The 18,579-nt window shown below is 42.2% G+C and overlaps 1 protein-coding gene across 4 annotated transcripts in view; it reads right to left on the minus strand.

Moving 5' to 3' along the window:
* The window catches only part of LOC117362755 (solute carrier family 46 member 3-like), a 43,587-nt gene extending 26,846 nt beyond the window's left edge, over positions 1 to 16,741 (minus strand). For 3 of the 4 annotated variants that reach the window (XM_033949663.1, XM_033949662.1, XM_033949667.1), the window contains exon 1: positions 5,765 to 5,952. The gene's annotated coding sequence lies outside the window, so the exon portion shown is untranslated. Of the gene's footprint in view, positions 1 to 5,764; positions 5,953 to 16,610 lie in introns of those variants that run through there. The other variant, XM_033949664.1, reaches the window with a different exon arrangement.
* Positions 16,742 to 18,579: the final 1,838 nt, after the last annotated feature.

Here is an 18,579-nt window from a genome sequence, read left to right on the forward strand (position 1 = left end):
AAATGTCCCTGAACCAAAATTCTGTGTGTACGTCTGACACCTACCCAGCTCTTAAGCTGTTAAGCTGGTATCTTGTGAAGGGAAATTAGGTGTCTACTTTCTATTGTGGAACAGGCTTCTATCAGGTGCTCTGTTATAGAACTGCTATCCACATGTTTGAGTACTCCCCAAAACTGACTCATTATATTCAGGTTTCAGGTTCATTAAAAATTTGATATACTGTCTTATTAAAAATTCAAAGCAGTTTTACATAATATAAAAACAGAGTATAATAAAAACGTAGATTAAAAACAAATTACAAACAATGCTACAGACAATCAAACGCACTGACGAACATAAATTTACCGATACAAGATGGAGAAGGGCAGAAATACAATTTGTATGAAGAGTAAGAGAGGGAAAGAGGGATCAAGACAAAAGGAAGGGGAACTAAATATAAAAAGTCTAGAATTATGTAAAATAAGCTTAAATGATTAAAAGATGGCAAGGAACAGATTACCATTACTGTCTTTAAAAGGACTAATATATACCATATGCGTCTTTAAAAAGAAAAGCCTTTGAGTTACTTTTAAATTTATCAAGGGATGTAATTTTTCTTATATAATTTGGTGCTGAATTCCAGATGGTAGGGGGCCTTGATAGAAAAATTGCTAGTGCGCATAGTGTTAATGTATCTTAAAGAGGGGATGGATAGCAAGTTTTGATTAGATGAATGCAATGTACGATGGGGAGTATGGGAGATTAATAGCCTGTTAATGAAATCAGGTTGGCCAGAAGTTTTGTTCTTGTAAGTTAGCAACATTATTTTATAGGAAATTCGATGATCTATAGGAAGCCAGTGAGCGTTGATTAAGAGAGGTGTGACATGATTGTATTTACGTGCTTTTGAAATAATTTTAATGGCAGTATTTTGAATAATTTGGAGATGTTTTATTTCTTTCATATTGATAAAACCTGGACCTTAATGGGGGACATTATCAACATGGACTACCGTTAAGATGAGTTCTGTTACCACTATCTCATGCTCTTTCAGCGGAGCACCATTCATCGGGTAAGTCCCTCTTATCACTACCCTTCTCCTCCACTGCCAACTCCAGACTCCGTCCCTTCTTTCTTGCCGCACCGTATGCCTGGAACAGGCTGCCAGAGTCAATGCATCATGCTTCTCTAGCAGTATTAAAATCCAAGCTAAAAGCCCCCTTTTTTGAAACTGCTTTCCACTCTTAACTCACACTTACTGTCAGCTGCCTATACCCATCTGCTAGAAACTACTAACCCAGAGATTTCCTGTCTGTCTGTCCAAATTCTCTCTTCTCTTTAATAATTTATATTCCTCATATCCTACAATTCTATGCAGTTTACAAATTAGATTGTAAGCTCTTCTGTGAAGGAACCATCTATTGAATGTTAAATGTACAGTGCTGCTTACGCCTTATAGCGCTATAGAAATGATAAATAGTAGTAGTAGTACTATAGATCTCAATTTATACAATGAGACCTAGTTACTAATAACTATTAAACAAGTGAAATGGGGAAATTATCAATGTGGGCTACAGTTAAGATGGCGGCCAAATTATCAGGAGTGTGCAGAAGACATAAGTGATTCTTTGAAGTGTAGCTTACCTCAAGGTGAAAGGATCTGTAACATTGTCCCCAGCTCCCTATGTGGAACAGTTTCTTCATGGCCTTCAGTGGAACAACAATACAACAGCGGGGATGGCCAGTGGCCAGTGGGCAACCAGTTATTCTTCAAGTGCCTTTATTAATACACTTTTGGGCAAATTCTATATGTGGTGCCTAAAAAAATTGGTGCTGACTACAATGGCGCTTCTACCTTTTATAGAATTATGCTTGGTGCCTGTGTGCGATGCATAACATAGGCACAGCATTTAGGCCAGCTAAAACCAGGCCTAAATGCAGTGGCATACTAAGGAAGGGGCGGGGGGATGGTCCGCCCTGGGTGCACGCCCCAAGGGGGTGTACAGCCTGCCACCTTCCCTATTCTGCCGCTGCTCCGTCTCACCACCGCATCCCAGCACCGGCTCCCCCGCAGAGTCATTCCTTAACCCGGCCAGCCGGCTGGCAACTGGTAGATGGAGACAAAAGGTGAGGCGGGCTGGAGGGCGGGGAAAAAGCGTCGGGCCCACAAAGCTTCACCTCTGGCATCAATTCTAACGTCAGAGGGTAAGTTCTGGGCCAGCCAATCGCTGTCTGGCTGGCCGGCAACTTCCTCCCCATTAGAACTGATGCCGGAAGTGAAATCTTGTGGGCCCGATGCTTGTACGCGTCGGGCCTGGCTCAGGGAAGGAGCAGGGAGAAATCGGCTGCTGGCTTGGGGTTGGGGGTAAGGAAAGAATCGTGGAAGTGGAGAAATTGGCACGATGGCTTTGTGGGGGCTAGGGGGAGAGAGAAAGAAAGGCAGAAATAAAGAGGGGGCCAAGGGGAGAGAGAAAGAAAGGCAGAAATAAAGAGGGGGCCGGGGGAGAGAGAAAGAAAGGCAGAAATAAAGAGGGGGGCCAGGGGGAGAGAGAAAGAAAGGCAGAAATAAAGAGGGGGGCCAGGGGGAGAGAGAGAAAGAAAGGCAGAAATAAAGAGGGGGGCCAGAGGGAGAGAGAAAGAAAGGTGGAAATAAAGAGGGGGCCAGGGGGAGAGAGAAAGAAAGAGGGGGGGGGGCCAGTGGATGAAAGAAGAAGGACCAGAGACTTATGAAATCACCAGAAAAAAAGGTAAGAAAAATGATTTTATTTTCAATTTAGTAATCAAAATGTGTCCGTTTTGAGAATTTATATCTGCTATCTATATTTTGCACTATGGCCCCCTTTTACTAAACCGCAATAGCGATTTTTAGCGCAGGGAGCCTATGAGCGTCGAGAGCAGCACGGGGCATTCAGCACAGCTCCCTGCACTAAAAACCACTATCACGGTTTAGTAAAAAGGGTGGGGGTATTTGTCTATTTTTGTATAGTTGTTACTGAAGTGACATTGCATAGAGTCATCTGCCTTGACCTCTTTGAAAAAACCCCCGAATATAAATGATAATTAACATTTTCTCTGCATACAGTGTGCTTTGTGTTTTTTTTTTATTTTATTATTGGTAGATCATTTTGACTTGGTCATTTTAAAAGTAACTCGCAAGCCCAAAAAGTGTGGGCATCCCTTCTGTAAACAGTGGTGTCCGTCCCAGCTTGTGCTCCCTCCGGTGGTTGTTTCACTTCTGGCCGGCTCCCATGCTCAAAGCCGCAGGTATCGGCTCCTCATGCAATCCGCGGCTGCGTCAGAAGTGTTCCCTCTGACATCACAATGTCAGAGAGAAGTCTTCCAATGCAGCCGCGGATCGTGTGAGGTGTAGACGCCTACTGCTTTGAGCAGGGGAACTGGCAAGACATGCTGGGCAGGGAAGATATGTTCCTGCTGCACAGGGAAGGGGGGGAAAGAAATGTTGCACAGGGAAGGGGGGGAGAAATGCTACTGCTGCACAGGGAAGGGGGTGAGAAAAATGCTGCTGCTGCTGCACCCAATTGGGGAGAGAGAGGAAAGAAGGGAGAAGGAAGACAAGGGAGAGGAACCAGAGATGCCAAGTCCATGGGAGGGATGGAAAGGAAAGGAGATACCAGACCATGGAGGGGGAGGAAGAGATGCCATGGCATAGGGGGAGGGAAGGGAAGGAGATAGAGACAGAGATAGAGATAGAGAAGGAAGGAAGGAAAGGAGAAGAGAAAGAGAGAGATGCCAAAGCATAGGGGAGGGGGTGGAGACAGAAAAATGGAGAGGGGGTGAAGCTGAAATGAATCATGTGCAAAGGAGAGAAGGGACCCCGGATATACAGTTTATTGAAGGGACATAGAAAGAGGGAAGATGCCATATGGAAGAGAGAGAGGGTGGACAGTAGATGGAAGGGGCAGAGGGAGTGTGGGCAGTAGATGAAAGGGGTAGAGAGAGAGGGCAGAAGCTGGGTGGAAGGGGCAAAGAGAGGGCAGATGTTGCATGGAAGGGAGAGAGGACAAGCGCTGTATAGAAAGAAGAGAGAGAAGATTAAAGCAGAAACGACAAAAGGTAGAAAGATTTTTTTTGTTGCTTTACTTAGAATCAAGTAGTATTGTAACTGAATTGATAAAAGTTTATAAATAGGAAATGGAAATAAGGCAATTTATTGGACTACACCCCTTTCCTAAGGAGAGAATAGCATAACAGTAGTATACTGTACTGTCCTGAAGAAAGATTTGGCCTCTGAAAGCTAATTGAAAAATGGATTAGTCCAATAAAATGGTATTTTCTTATTTCTCATTATTTGTTTTATTTTTATTTGTTAATTTGTAAAGTGGTGATTGTTATGTATCAGTTTTTTCAAATTTACATCTACTGTCTTTATATTTTGCACAGTATTAGGGGACATGTGTCACTGTTTTTGTGGTGTTGTGGTGTTGCATTGTATGCAGAGTCTGGTTTCTTGGCAGTTCAGTTTAACTTTTGTCTACATATTTCTATTTTTAGTTTGTGATTATTCCATATTGGGCGAGGGTGTATCTCTGTTCTGTGTGTATGAAAAGGACATAGTTTTCCGTTGGCATTGACTGCAGGATCAATTGACTGGGCGGGATCTGGCTTGTTTAGTTTTATAATGTATGTGTTGGTGTTCTAGTGCTCACTGGCACTGCAGTGTTTAAGATGCTGCCTTTTCCTAGGTACACTCTTGTGGTGCGATATGTGGATTGTTACTAAAAATATATATTTTTCATATAGATGGGGGGGTGTCAAAAAATGATGGGCCCCGGGTGTCACATATGCTAAGTACGCCACTGCCTAAATGCCTGCACCTATGTTGTGCATGTCGGGCATATTATAAAACAGTGTGCATGACTTTTAGGAATGCTCCCAATCTAACCCTGGCCATGCCCCCTTTTCAAATTCACATACTGCAATTGGCGCATACTTTTTACAGAATTGATCTTTCTGAGTTGGATGCATAACTTTTAATTAGTCCCAATTAATGTCAATTACGAGGTGTCAGTTGTCAATTATTGGCACCGATTAGGCTAAATAATTAAGTTTTACGCGTACATCAGCTATGCCCACTGATGTATGTTGTAACCACACTGCTGCCCTCAACCGGGGCTCAACAGCGCCCTCTGAGGTTACCAACGAAAATACAATAGCGTGTGACCCAGGCTAGAGTCACCCTGCAGGTTATCCACAAAACTTAATCAATGATTCAGACACGGTGGGTAGTATGGTGAAAGTGAAAACTTTTACTTGTTCAAAAACAAAAAGTCAAGAATGGCATACAGTTCAAAATAAACAATCAATGTCCCAACTGGAAACAAAATAAAGTCAGAGGAAAACTGGCAACCTTCAGGATTTGTCTTTCTCAAACAAACAATTCACTCTGTGTACTGCCTTCTCACAGAGCAGCTTTATTTTACAACTTTCTTTTCCAAAAACTGCTCCTCAGCAGCACTCAGGTAAGTTCATAGTGTTCAATGATTCCCAGACATAATCTTATTCACTCCCACTCTCTGGTCAAACATACACAAAAATAAAGCCTCCAGCCTGAAATCTGTAACAGGGCTTGGGCAAAGAGGAGACTATTAAGCTTGCCATCGAAAGCATACAAAATCGCTTTCAAACTTCCTTCCCAGGTCTTGGCAAGCTTCTCCCCACTCATTCTTAGCTTCAAACAATAATTGTACAGTCCTGAAAAAGTCTTTGCCAGTGACTAGGAGCAGAAAAGAACCTAGCCACAAAAATGAGGAAAAACAAAACTCACAGTGACTCAGCACAGACTCAGAAGCAGGAGCTGCCAATACCCATGGCGTCCCTTGCAGCAGAAAGTGGTGTGGTCCTCAGCTTCTTCCACACCGGGGTCTAAGGCATTGCCCCATCTTGCCAGAAATACCTAACTTGGGAAACCTCTTATCTCCCTCTCACCTCCTTTCCCAAGAGCAAACTACTGGCTTTTCAGGAGAAGGAGCCACACCCTGCTCTACCTGAGTCTGTTCACAACTGTGCTACTCTCTCTGGCTCCCCCCGGTGGACACCAGGGAAATAACAAGGACCAGGACAGGCACAGAGCCTGGCTGGTCACAATGTGCACAACTTTAAAGATCTCAATATGCATACAAAATTTGGGGATTAAATTGTGTGTCAATCACACATCAGTGTACTAAAGAGAATCACATCTACATTGTTGAATAGAAGCCTTAAACGTAGGCCAGCATTTTACAGGCCTACATTTAAGGCATCTGTCATGCGCCTGTGGAGACGCGTGGGGAGCTAAGCAACTCTTGGAGCTTTATAACTGGTAATATGCCCTGTGTGATATTATGAAAGTATTATGCTCATGCATCCAGCTATAATGAAATTTTAAATTTCAAACACTCTTGAAGGGACACGTCTTGTAGTTTTCCATATGCTGTTTAAAGCTGTAAATCCAGACTCTGTTTGCCTTCTCTTGCTGAAATACTGCAAGGACATTTATGTTTGAAAAGATGTGTGTTATCTTGTTGTGAAGTGACTTCAATTGTTTTCATAAGCCATATTTGCAATCAGCTTTAGATAAGAAGCTCTGCTGACCACAGCACCCTCTGTGGACTTCAATCTTTAGACAGAAAGATGCTTGTTATTTTCTTTAAAGTTTCATGTGACCTGTGTCCATATATGGTTTGTATTTACGTCACATGCTGACACATGCTGACAACACTGATTCATGTAAAATGATATAAAAGAGATGTAAAGCTGACAATAAAGCGAACATGTTTGGAAGATGATTTCTGGTCTTTAAGATATGTCCCCAGGTGCACCTGGCTTCCAATGACAGAGAGAGAGAGTATGGGGCAGGAATTGGGACCTAAACCTTTTCAACTCTGTTTAATGGCCTCTCTGTATTATAGAATTTCATGTAGTAGCGACAGACTCAACTTCAAAAGAAGCTTTTGAGACATTTTAAAATCTTTCCTAGCAGTGCTACTTTCCACAGTTTTTATAGTTTCTGTGGCTTGCTTTCTGATATATCACATTTTGCAAATTTATGTTGTTATTGAGCTTAGAACACACCAAAACAGCATGGAGAAATCAAATTAACCAATACAAGACCAAACTCAAGAAAAAACGAAAAGCCTACTACTCCAAATTGATAGGCATAAAAACCCCAGACACAAAAAAGCTATTCAATCTAGTAAAGAACCTCACTGACACCAAACCTTACCTAGCTACTCAAGGAATCCACCCACCGACAGCCATCCAACTAGCAGACCATTTCAAAAACAAGATCACCAATATCAGAACTGCATTCATCAACACACACACCCATCTCGAAAATATAACAACAAACCCCTCAACAGGTGAAGCCATCGTAGCAGACAGAAGCTGGTCCAACTTCCCAATCCTACTTTGGTCGGATATGAACCGACTCTACAATAAATACAGCCATGCTTCCAGCAACCTAAATAATTGCCCCACCTACCTGTTATCAAATGCCTCCACCACTTTCAAAGCCAACTTTATGCTATGGATTCAAACCACATTGACAGAAGGCCAATTCCCTCAGGACCTAGGAGAGATCTTAATCACCCCAATCATGAAAGATCACAAAGGCCCAATAGATAGCCCCTCCAACTACAGACCTATCGCTTCAATACCGATATACGTTAAAATAATAGAAGGCCTAGTTGCACAATACCTCACCAACTACCTGGAAAACCATAACCTTCTTCACCCCTCACAATCAGGATTTCGAACCAACCACAGCACAGAAACATTACTTGTCTCACTACTAGATACAGCCCGGCAACACATCAGTAAAGGAAAAAAGATGATGTTATTTCAACTTGACCTCTCCGCAGCATTTGACCTAGTTGACCACTCCTTATTACTACAGATACTTGACGCCATAGGGATCTCAGGCAAGGTCTACAATTGGTTTCAAGGATTCCTCAAATCAAGAACCTATAGGGTAAAGTCCAATGATATCAAATCAGAACCATGGTCCAATCCCTGCGGAGTTCCACAAGGATCACCTCTCTCACCTACGCTCTTCAACCTCTTTATTTCCTCCCTAGGAGCCACTTTAGACAACCTAAATGTCACATCCTTCAGCTAAGCAGACAATATCACCATACTCCTCCCCTTCGACACATCAGAGACCACCACCACAGCAAAGCTAGAAACAACCCTAGATACAGTGGAAAAATGGATGATGGACCACAAACTGAAACTAAACTCAGAAAAAAAAAAATTCCTTTTGCTCAAAAAGGCCCAAACTCCTACCATCACAGAACTGAAAATCAAAAATACCAAATACCCAATACAACCCGAACTCAAACTCCTAGGAGTAACGATAGACAGATGCTGCACAATGCAGTCCCAAATCAACAAGACAACCCAGAAGGCTTTTCTAACTATGAGAAATCTACGTAAAATCAGAAAATTTTTCAATCCAGCACAATTCAGACTAATTGCCCAATCCCTAGTCTTAGGTTTGCTAGACTATTGCAACTCCCTCTATCTACCTTGTCCTGCCATGATGATAAAACAACTTCAGACCATACAAAACACCGCCCTCAGACTGATCTACTCCCTGAGAAAATATGATCACATTACAACTTAGATTCTCACTGGCTACCCATACAAGCACGAATTCAATTCAAATTCTACTGCCTATTATTCAAAGCGTTAAATGGCTCTTCTCCCTCCTACCTAAACAACCGCTTAAACCAGATCTTCACCTCAAGACACAGAAGAACCCCAAACCCTTTTGCCTTCCCCCCACTCAAAGGTACACAGCGCAAGAAAATGTTTGACAACCTTCTGGCAACACAAGCAGCAAAACTCAACCATTCCATCTCCAACCTGCTGACGACAACGGGCGACCTCAAAACATTCCGAAAAGAAATCAAAACCCTGCTTTTCAAAAAATTCATCCAAATATCTTAACCCCTCTTCACCTACCTCCAGATAATTCTCCCCTATAGAATCCTCCCCAAATCACCTACCAAGTAAACAGATCCCTGAAATGTATTGTAATCTTACCTACTCTAAATGTAATCTATTTGTTTATATCACACAGTTCTGCACTGTCAATTTGCTATCCAACTTGTAAATCCCCTTGGAATCTTTCCAGCTATATCTCCTCTGTTGTAAAAAAAAAAAAAAAAAAAATTGTATCTTCACTGGAAAATCTTCACCAGTCAAATCTTTTGTAATCCGCCTTGAACTGCAAGGTATAGGCGGAATAGAAATCCGTAATGTAATGTAATGTTATTGTAGATATTTTGGGAAAAAAATCAATTCATTTGTCTAAGAAAAAACATTAATCTATACAAGAGATGACATGTTAAGACAGGAATTAAAGGTATTTTTTATCTGCTGCATTCATCAATATGAAGGGTAATTAGTCTTCAAAATTCCCACTGTGTACTTTGGTGTTATAATTCCTCATCATGCAGATGACATTTCATGAACTTCTTTCACAAGAAACAAATTGTTCGGATGATATAATGCTATCTTCCTCTTTTCTCTTTTCCAAGAATCACTTACTTACAGCCTGGTTTCCCCATGATTTTACTCTTCTGTCACTCTTATGACTGTCCTTTGCTCACAAGTAGTTCCATATGGAAATTTCAATTAGAATTGGTTACTGAAGTCACACATCAGGATGCAATAGGTCAAGCATTGCTTAGAAGGAAAGTCAGAGTGATTTGATTTGATTTTTATTTTTTCTTTAGTTTTCCAGTAGTTTACATCATATGAATTTTGTACGGTCCTCAGGGAAAAAAATTGTCTTATCAGGCAATTCAACAAAACACTCCACAATAAGAACACAGTCAAGAGAGAATATGAACCGTTCAGACATCTGTAAATGGGTACTGCTGCTCACCTCACTCCCATCCTTCCACATACAGATGTACCTATAGCAGTTACCTCGGAACTTTTTTTCCTTTGCCTTTTGTTTTCTGATTCGCCTTTGTACTTTGTGAGAGTCCTGCTTTCAACTCACATATTAAACTGCAATGAAATGCTGCGTATGTCTTGCAGGCACTGTTTCCTTGAAGCTGATTGGAAGTCCTCCAACAGCGTTGCTGCCAGCGGTGAGCGGTGCTTCAATACTGTGTTTTCAATAGCTAGGGACAGGCAGGTTCCCTGCAGTCCTGCAGAGCTTGCTTTTCTTTCGCTATAGAAAAGGTGATAGCGAAACAGCACTCCCCTATTGGCAGGACTGTCAGTGGAGGACTCCCACTCAGCTTAGAGCAGTGGTCTCAAACTCGCGGACTGGGGGGGCCACATGCAGCCCACCAGGTACTATTTTGAGGCCCTCAGTATGTTTATCATAATCACAAAAGTAAAATAAAACAGTTTCTTGATCATATGTCTCTTTAGCTATACATGACAATATTATTATTAAGACTTAGCCAAAAGGAAAGATTTATAAACTATAAAGTTTTACCTCATGCAAAATTGTCATTTCTTTAATAAGACATTAACTATTTTTTCTGAGGCCCTCCAAGTACCTACAAATCCAAAATGTGGCCCTGCAAAGGGTTTGAGTTTGAGACCACTGGCTTAGAGGGAGCAGTTACTTGCAGGTTCCAAGTGCAGACACTCGAGGGCAAATTCAATAAATGACACTGAAATTTAGGCATCAGGATGATGCACACGGAACATGAATTCCATAATGGCAGTTCTGTGTGGAACTGCTGTTACAGAATACAGTTAGCCCGCATATATATATATACAATAAACCCTGCAAATTCATGGTTCACAAATCGCGGACTCAGTAATTTGCGGTATTTTCCGACCGCCTCTTCCTGGTACGAAAGTCATGGCTACACCAATCAGGAGCTGCTTTGACACGCTATCTGGCGTATCAAAGCAGCTCCTGATTGGTGTAGCCATGACTTTAGTACCAGGAAGAGGCGGTCGGAAAATGTGCCCGGCTTTGTAAGTACAATTTAAGCACCCGCCAGCGCCCCAGCTGCCCTCTCCTGCCTTTGATCAGTTGAAAAACTGTATGTGCACATTATAGAAAACTTTTGAAGATTTATTTTTCCAAATTCTTGGTTAACTAAATTTCTTTATATCACATCATTCTTATATTTTCACATAGCATAATCTTTTGTTAACTGCATTGGTTATGCGGTCTAGAAATTTGTTATTATGTTATGTTACATTATTAACACTGAAAATTATATTATTGCCTTCAGTTGGAGTCTACATGCCACTTGTTGTCTGGTATGTTGCCATGATGGTCTCATTATGGTTTGGGTAATTAATGAATATTTAGCATCTACTCTTTGTTAGTTAGCATGGTTATTGTACTTCATGGAAATAAAAAATTTTAAAAAAACAGCTTGTCATCTATGGTTTTTAGATTCTGTGTTAGGCAGGCCATGCTACTGGGAGTGATTTGCAAGGGTCAAAACAGAAGACAATTTGTCCACTCACATAATTTTGCCATGTAAATCACAAGATGAAATGTCATATTGCCCTGGATGTGATAAAATTACTGCTATCACACAGGATGAACTTAAACTAGAGTGGCAGGTAATTAGCATATAGCCAAGTGATGAATATTTATAGACTGCAGATATATAAGTGTAGCAGGATTAGATCGAACATGCTTTTATCAATAGTTCAAAAGGAGTTATATTCAGGTACACTAGCTGTGTCCCTGTCATAGTAAATGATGGCAGATTAAGATCTGAACGGTCCATACAGTCTTCCCATTAATTAATCTCATTAAAAATGCATGATTAAATTAACTTGTCTTTTCTATGATATTTCTGGGCCGTAGTCTAAAGTCCACCTGGTATTGTCCTAGGTTCCAACTGCTGAAGTTGCCATCTAAGCTCACTCCTGCCTATCCAACCATCCCGTTGTTTACAGGATATCTACTGTAAAGTCTGGCCAGTAACGTCCTCATGTTCCGAGTTAGTGAAGTTCCCATTGATGCCCTCCCCAGCCCATCCTACACTGAATCACCATATATGGGAGCACTTATAATCTTAGAGTAGGGTTGCCAGATTTTACGATTGTAATATCTGGACACCCTAGACCTGTCCCCCAGTCCCGCCCATCTCTGCCCCGTCCCCTAGCTCCGTCCCCACAATGCGATTGAGAGGAGGCTTTTCAAAATCTGGACGTCTGGTAACCCTATCTTAGAGTCCAATATTCAGGCACAGCGATCTGTGTTTTGCTGACTGCATTAAACCTGAAAATTCAATGCTGGGCCATATTCAGGCTCTGGTATTGAATTTCCAAGTTTCCGGAACTAGCTGACCCATTGGAGTCCTTTTACTAAACTGCAGTAAGCACTAATGTGTACTTATTGCAGTATAAAAAGGGATAGTGTGGGATGCCTTGAGCTTTCCTAGGGTAAATTTGCCAATTTACATGCATACACCATACACTAAAAAATGTTTTTTTTATTTTCTAGGAAGGAGGCGTGTTTGAGGGGGGGTGGAGAGTGGCTGTGACAGCACTAATCAGCACATAGGGCATTGCAGTGTGCTAACTGATTAGCACAATTAACGCAAAGCCATTAATTCCAGAAATAGGAAAATCTGTCTATTTCAGGTGTGGCAAAAGTGGCCTTGGTGCACAGAAAAGTCCCGCAATTAGGGAGCACCAAGGCCACTTTTGCTGCAGCTTTAGTAAAAGGGCACCATTGCCTGTTAAATGTGATATTCAGTACTTAACCGGCTTTGGGTTACTGCATAAAGGAAAGGGGTTGGGACTTATATACTGCCTTTTTATAGTTATACAACCACACTCAAAGCAGTTTACATATATACGGGCACTTATTTTGTACCTGGGGCATGGATTTTACCTTCCGATTATTAAAATGGCTCACCGTGGTCTTTTCTATGCTTTTTAACAGCCTCCAATTGTACTATGCAAATGTAGTACAATCAGGTCATTAATATTACAACTTTAATATAATGTGGTAATTAATATTAAAATGACCTCTCCGGGCAATTCTTGAAAAGGAACTCCCATTTACGAGGAATTGGGGCTTACGAGCAATGGAGGGTCTGAGCTGTTGTAGTCTTACTGGCCTGTCACTGCCTGAGCACTGATTGGCTCAGGCTCTGACAGGATAATAAAGCAGCTCAGACCCGCCACATAACCCAATTTCTCATTAAAGTAGCCCAAATAAAGCCTGGTGGTCTAGTGCCCCCCCCCCCTGCCAATACCTCCCAACTCCATGCGTAAGATTAGCAGGAGGGATGCCTACTCCCTCCTTCCACAGGCTTGTTTTTAATGGACACAGCTGTTGTGTGTACACAGCACACACACAAGAACTGTGCCTATAAAAAAAAAATTCCACCCATCAGCAAGTTTCCCCCCCCCTCCGACAGCTCACCAGCCATTCTCCCCTCAACCTCCCCCTCCCCCCGGAGCCCACCAGCAGCAAGTTTCCCCCTTTGCACAGCCCCCCTCCACATAAGCCTGGTGGTCTAGTGGGCCGACCCCACCTCCAATCACCTCTCCGGCCCCCCTCGTACCTTTTAAAGAAGACTGGCCTCCCCTTCCCGCCTGCTTAAAAGGAGGCGGTAGCAGCTAGCGCGTGGGCAATTTAGCACGCACTATTCCATGCGTTTAGGCCCTAACGCACCTTCGTAAAAGGAGCCCCTAGTGTGCCGTGAAAAACATTTGCTCCATTTAGTGTGCCAGAGCTAGAAAAGTTTGAGAGACACTGCTTTATATAGTACAAATATAATTAATGATAATTGCATTTATTCTGAGAAACATTCTCATATGAGTTATTAATTCAGAAATATAAATGCCCATTCTCTTTATGCTATTTATTCCTCTTGGAAGGTTTCTTGATCCTTTCCCATGCACAGCCAAAGACAATTAACTCAAAAATAATCAAATTCATTTTGCAAAAAAACCAGTAACTTAGTCTTGCATCAAAGATTTATTTGAATTATTTGCTGCTAATTAATGTCACAAAAAATGAACGATGGCACTGAGGTTTCGAGACTTCAGCATAAAATATTCTGTGTGCTTTTAAGTGAAAGTGCTCAGACATGATAAGCCCTCTTGTTAAAGGCTGCCCTACTAATTAGAATAACCATCCTATCTGGAAAAGAAAGTGCTAATATTCACCTCCTAGCAATAGTCTGGGATGTTCTTAGCTAATGAAAGTTGTGATTAGGGTATAGCTTCAATCTGAGTGAATAATTAGCATGAAATCTCATTTCTCTCTGTAAGGATTTCGATAAAAACCAGGAGGTCGAATTTCAGTGGTCCACAAGTGCGTATCATTAAACAGATAAGAAACTAGCCAGGCACCTCATACTTACGCTGTTAATTTGCCTAGGTGCACATGAAGGAAGAACACTTTATTGTTGATTAATATTTGTATTGAAAATGGATTTTTTTATGGTGGTGGTTGTGAATTTTTAAGATTAGGTCAGCTTGTGCTCTGGCCTAATGAAGAACTAAGAGATGCAGGTCTGCTGTAAGGCAGCAGCTGTTTAATGGAAGCTATGGCCTCTTGGAGTCCCCAGTACAGCTCTAAAGCTTCATCAACAATTATACTGGAATAATAATAATAACAGTTTATATACCGCAGGACCGTGAAGTTCTATGCGGTTTACAAAGATTAAAAGATGGTACAAATTGATTGAACTTAACAGAGGTGGAAGAAAGTGGTTAATAGGTCAAGAGAACCGTTATTGAAGAGAAAGAGTTGTACAGGTCAGTTGTCTAGATACTTCAGGAACAGATGTGTTTTTAGGCGCTTCCTGAATTCCTCATAAGAAGTGGGCGAAAGCAATTGTTCTAGATCTTTACCCCATAATACTGCCTGATGTGAGAGGTGTTGATGGTGCTTTTTGAGTTTACATCCTCTAACTGGGGGGGAAACGAAGTTCGAATGTGAGCTTCTCTTATACCTGTTGGCAGAGAAGAAGAAAAGGTCAGTTATGTATTTAGGGGTTAATCCATATAGTACTTTAAAGCAGAAGCAGGCGAACTTAAACTTTACGCGTGCCTCCATCAGTAACCAGTGTAGCTGTCGGTAGTAAGGTGTCACGTGATCAAACTTCCTCAGCCTGAAAATTAGTCTGACCGCTGTATTTTGCATTAATTGTAATCATCGCATATTCTTTTGGGAAATTGCTAAATAGGCGATGTTACAGTAATCAAGTTGACTCAGTACGAGGGATTCTGAATGCTGACATATTGAAATATGTTCTAATGGATCGAAGTTTCGAGAGAGTAAAAAAACCCTTTCTGATTAAGGAGTCTACTTGGACCCCAGTGAGAGCAGTCACACATCACAGTGAACTCCTTGGCACAGCAAAAAATAAAGCAAAAAATTATTCAAACAAAACTTGGACTTCTGAGGCAGGATCTGGTTGGGTTTCTCCCAGTACAGGCAGTCCCAGGGTTAAGAACAAGTTAAATTTTTAAAGCTGTTCTTAAATCGGATATGTATGCAACTCAGAACTTGTAGATTTTGAGATTATTGCTGCTTACCTCTGCTTCCAGCAGACATAAGGGCTAATTGTCCCTGCCAGTGTCCCTCAAAGATACAACATGCCCAACCACACACTGTTCTTAATGTGGTCATGCATTATTCCTGAACCTGCTGCAGGAGAAGTGTAGGAGTTTATGCCACCGGAAATACTGCTCAATGAGATCAAATGAAGCCACGACTGTGTTTTTAAATATGAGTCGTACTTAAGTCAGGTGTCTGTAACTCGGGAACTGCCTGTACACTTCTCCCTCCGGATTCGCGGGGGATAGGGACAGAGACGGTCCGCGAGTGGTGAAATACCGTGAATATCTTCTGGTCTGGCTCTGACCAACCCCCGCCTCCCGCCTGCCTTCCACCCGGCATCCCGGCCTTACCTGGTGGTCTAGCGGGCTTTCGGGGCAGGAGCGATCTTCCTATGCTCCTGCCCCATGCAGATCGCCAATAGGAAATAGCTGCTGTGAGTTCCCGTAGTCTCTCGAGACTACGACGGGAACTCCCCACAGCCATTTCCTATTGGCGATCTACACGGGGCAGGAGTGTAGGAAGATCACTCCTGCCCCGAAAGCCCGCTAGACCACCAGGTAAGGCCGGGATGCCGGGGGAAGGCTAAACTGTGGGGGGTTTTTCTTTTTTCCCCCTCCCCAAAAAATCACGAATATGTGAAATCGCGATTGCTGAAACCGCGAATGGGGAGGAGGAAGTTACATCTATCAGGAAGATCTGTCAAACTAGAATCGGCAAGCAAACGCTTGTATAGTTTCTTTATCTCTCACCTGTGGAACCAACTGCCTACTCAGACCAGGTCACTGGACTCGCTAATGGCCTTTCAGAGAGCAACAAAGACCTTCCTTTTTTGCCAAAGACAACTGAATGAAATGACTCCTTGTAAACTGACCCCTTCGAAAGCTTCATTCTTTAATCTTTCGTCCCTATATAGTTAGGAAACTGTCCCCTTGTATGCGTCTATTGGTATCCTTTCTTCCTTTTTTAATTCTTTTGTCCTCTGAAGTCCCTGTCTTTAGCTTCATGTCCTCTCCCTACGCTGTGAATGTCCTTTTGTAACCCGTTCTGAGCTGTTGGGAGGACGAGATAGAAATCTAAATAAATAAATATCTTCTGCTGGTACCTGTTTCTGAAGTCCCAAGGAACAGCGAGTCTTGATGCAAAAGAAGACAAACATAATTAATCCAAATAAATTAATAAACATAGAAAAATAACCTCTTCCTGATCGATGACTCCTGACTTTTAAATCTCCTGAAATGGAAACAGACAGCCAAAAGGGAGTTGGCGAGACTCAACAGCAAAGAAAAGAGGAACAGAAAACATTCAGACAGCAAAACATAGGGTGATGTATTGAGGCAATAGCTCATCGCCTCTGATCAGGTGGCAAAGACGGAAATGAAAGTGAGTTTTATAACAGAGAAGAAACACGTATGCACAGCACCAGCCCACAAACAACACTCTGCTCCTCCCATCTTGTGAAATATGGAAACTGCACACCCAATAATCTAAACCTGCTGAAAGATAATCCAATGATGCAGATAATTTTTTCATGCCCCCCTGCAGAGGCCAACCTTAAAATCGGTACATGGAGGTCTTGCTGAGACACAATGCTACTCTTGCATGTACATTAGAGAATGACACGGTGACAAAATTAATCACCGTTCCTGTCCCCGCGGATAACTGCGGGAAATAATCCCATGTCATTTTCTAGTGTCTATTTCAACCTCGGTCCTTCTACACCGGCATTCTTCAAAGCAAAGCTTGTGGGTCAATGGTTATGGCCATTCATACTCTGATTCTTATGGGAGCCAAGGATAATGAAGCCATTGTGATATCACTGATGTGATTGGTTCTTAGGCACTGGTGGAATGAGGCATTATGACATCACAATATCTGCTCTGGATACCAGAGACTGTCATTCTGTAGTGTCTATCTCAACTTCAATCCTTCTACACCAGCATTCTTCAAAGCAAAGCTTGCAGGTCAGTGGTTGTGCCCAATTATACTCTGATTCTTCCCTCTCTCCTTAAAGAATGACATGAAGATGGTTTCCCGCGGTTATCCGCAGGGACAGGAACAGTGATGAATTTTGTCACCGTGTCATTCTCTAATGTACATCACCTGGAGCATAATTCTTATAAATTTAAAAGAATACATACATTTTAATACAGGATATAAATATTCTCTTTTGCCTAATAAGACAAATAGCTTTCTGACAGTCATATTTTAGGTCCTGGTTTTGAATGTTTTACACAGTAAAATACACTGAGAACGTGTTGTTGTTGTTTTTTTTTATTAAACGTAATAATTATAAAATAATAGATCATGTTTAGATGCAATAAGCGCCAAGATGATGAGTGAAGAGAACGATGCTGGCTCCATTCTGAAATGGGCCATATGCTGGCTATTCGGGATGCCAAATAAAGCGTGACCGAGTCTAGGGTCAATAATTCAGGTCATATTTCCAGGGGAAGTGGATCCAGTCCTGTTTTCACCCCCAAATGGACGTGCTCTTGCTTTTCTTAGGAAAATCAAGAGACACAACAGAGAGCTAACTTAACCTAAGTGGCCAACTGAGACGGCAAAGAGAAGTGGCGGTCAAAACAAAACAACAACCTCCTGACAGCCACTTACAGTCCAGCTATTAAAGAAGGCTTCAAAGGCAAGCTGTCATTTTTCTGTTCTAAATGCATCTGTTTAGATCCCATATCTAGAAGCTGCGTTCCCCCAAAGTCTAGGGTTACCAGATTTCCTCTTTTAGAAAAGAGGATACCCGGCCCTGCCCTGTTCCACCCCCAGCTCCGCCCCAATCTGCCCCCCGACAAACCTCACGTTTCCTTCCCTGAGCTCTGGGCTGTGTCTAGAAGGCCTCCGCCCATGCGATGACATCATGCTCATGCGTGCATACATGCGATATCATCACGTTGACATCCACACATGTGGAGAGGCCCCCCCCCAGATGCGGCCCCGAACTCGGGGCCTACCGAAACCTGGACAAACTGCTGACAAATATCTTCCTCCTTGGGGCCACTCATAATGTTTCAAGACGTTCATTTCTAACAGAACCTGGCTTTGGTCACACGTGCAGAACA

The sequence above is a fragment of the Geotrypetes seraphini genome, chromosome 6 (assembly GCF_902459505.1).
Source record: "Geotrypetes seraphini chromosome 6, aGeoSer1.1, whole genome shotgun sequence".
NCBI classification, from domain to species: domain Eukaryota; kingdom Metazoa; phylum Chordata; class Amphibia; order Gymnophiona; family Dermophiidae; genus Geotrypetes; species Geotrypetes seraphini.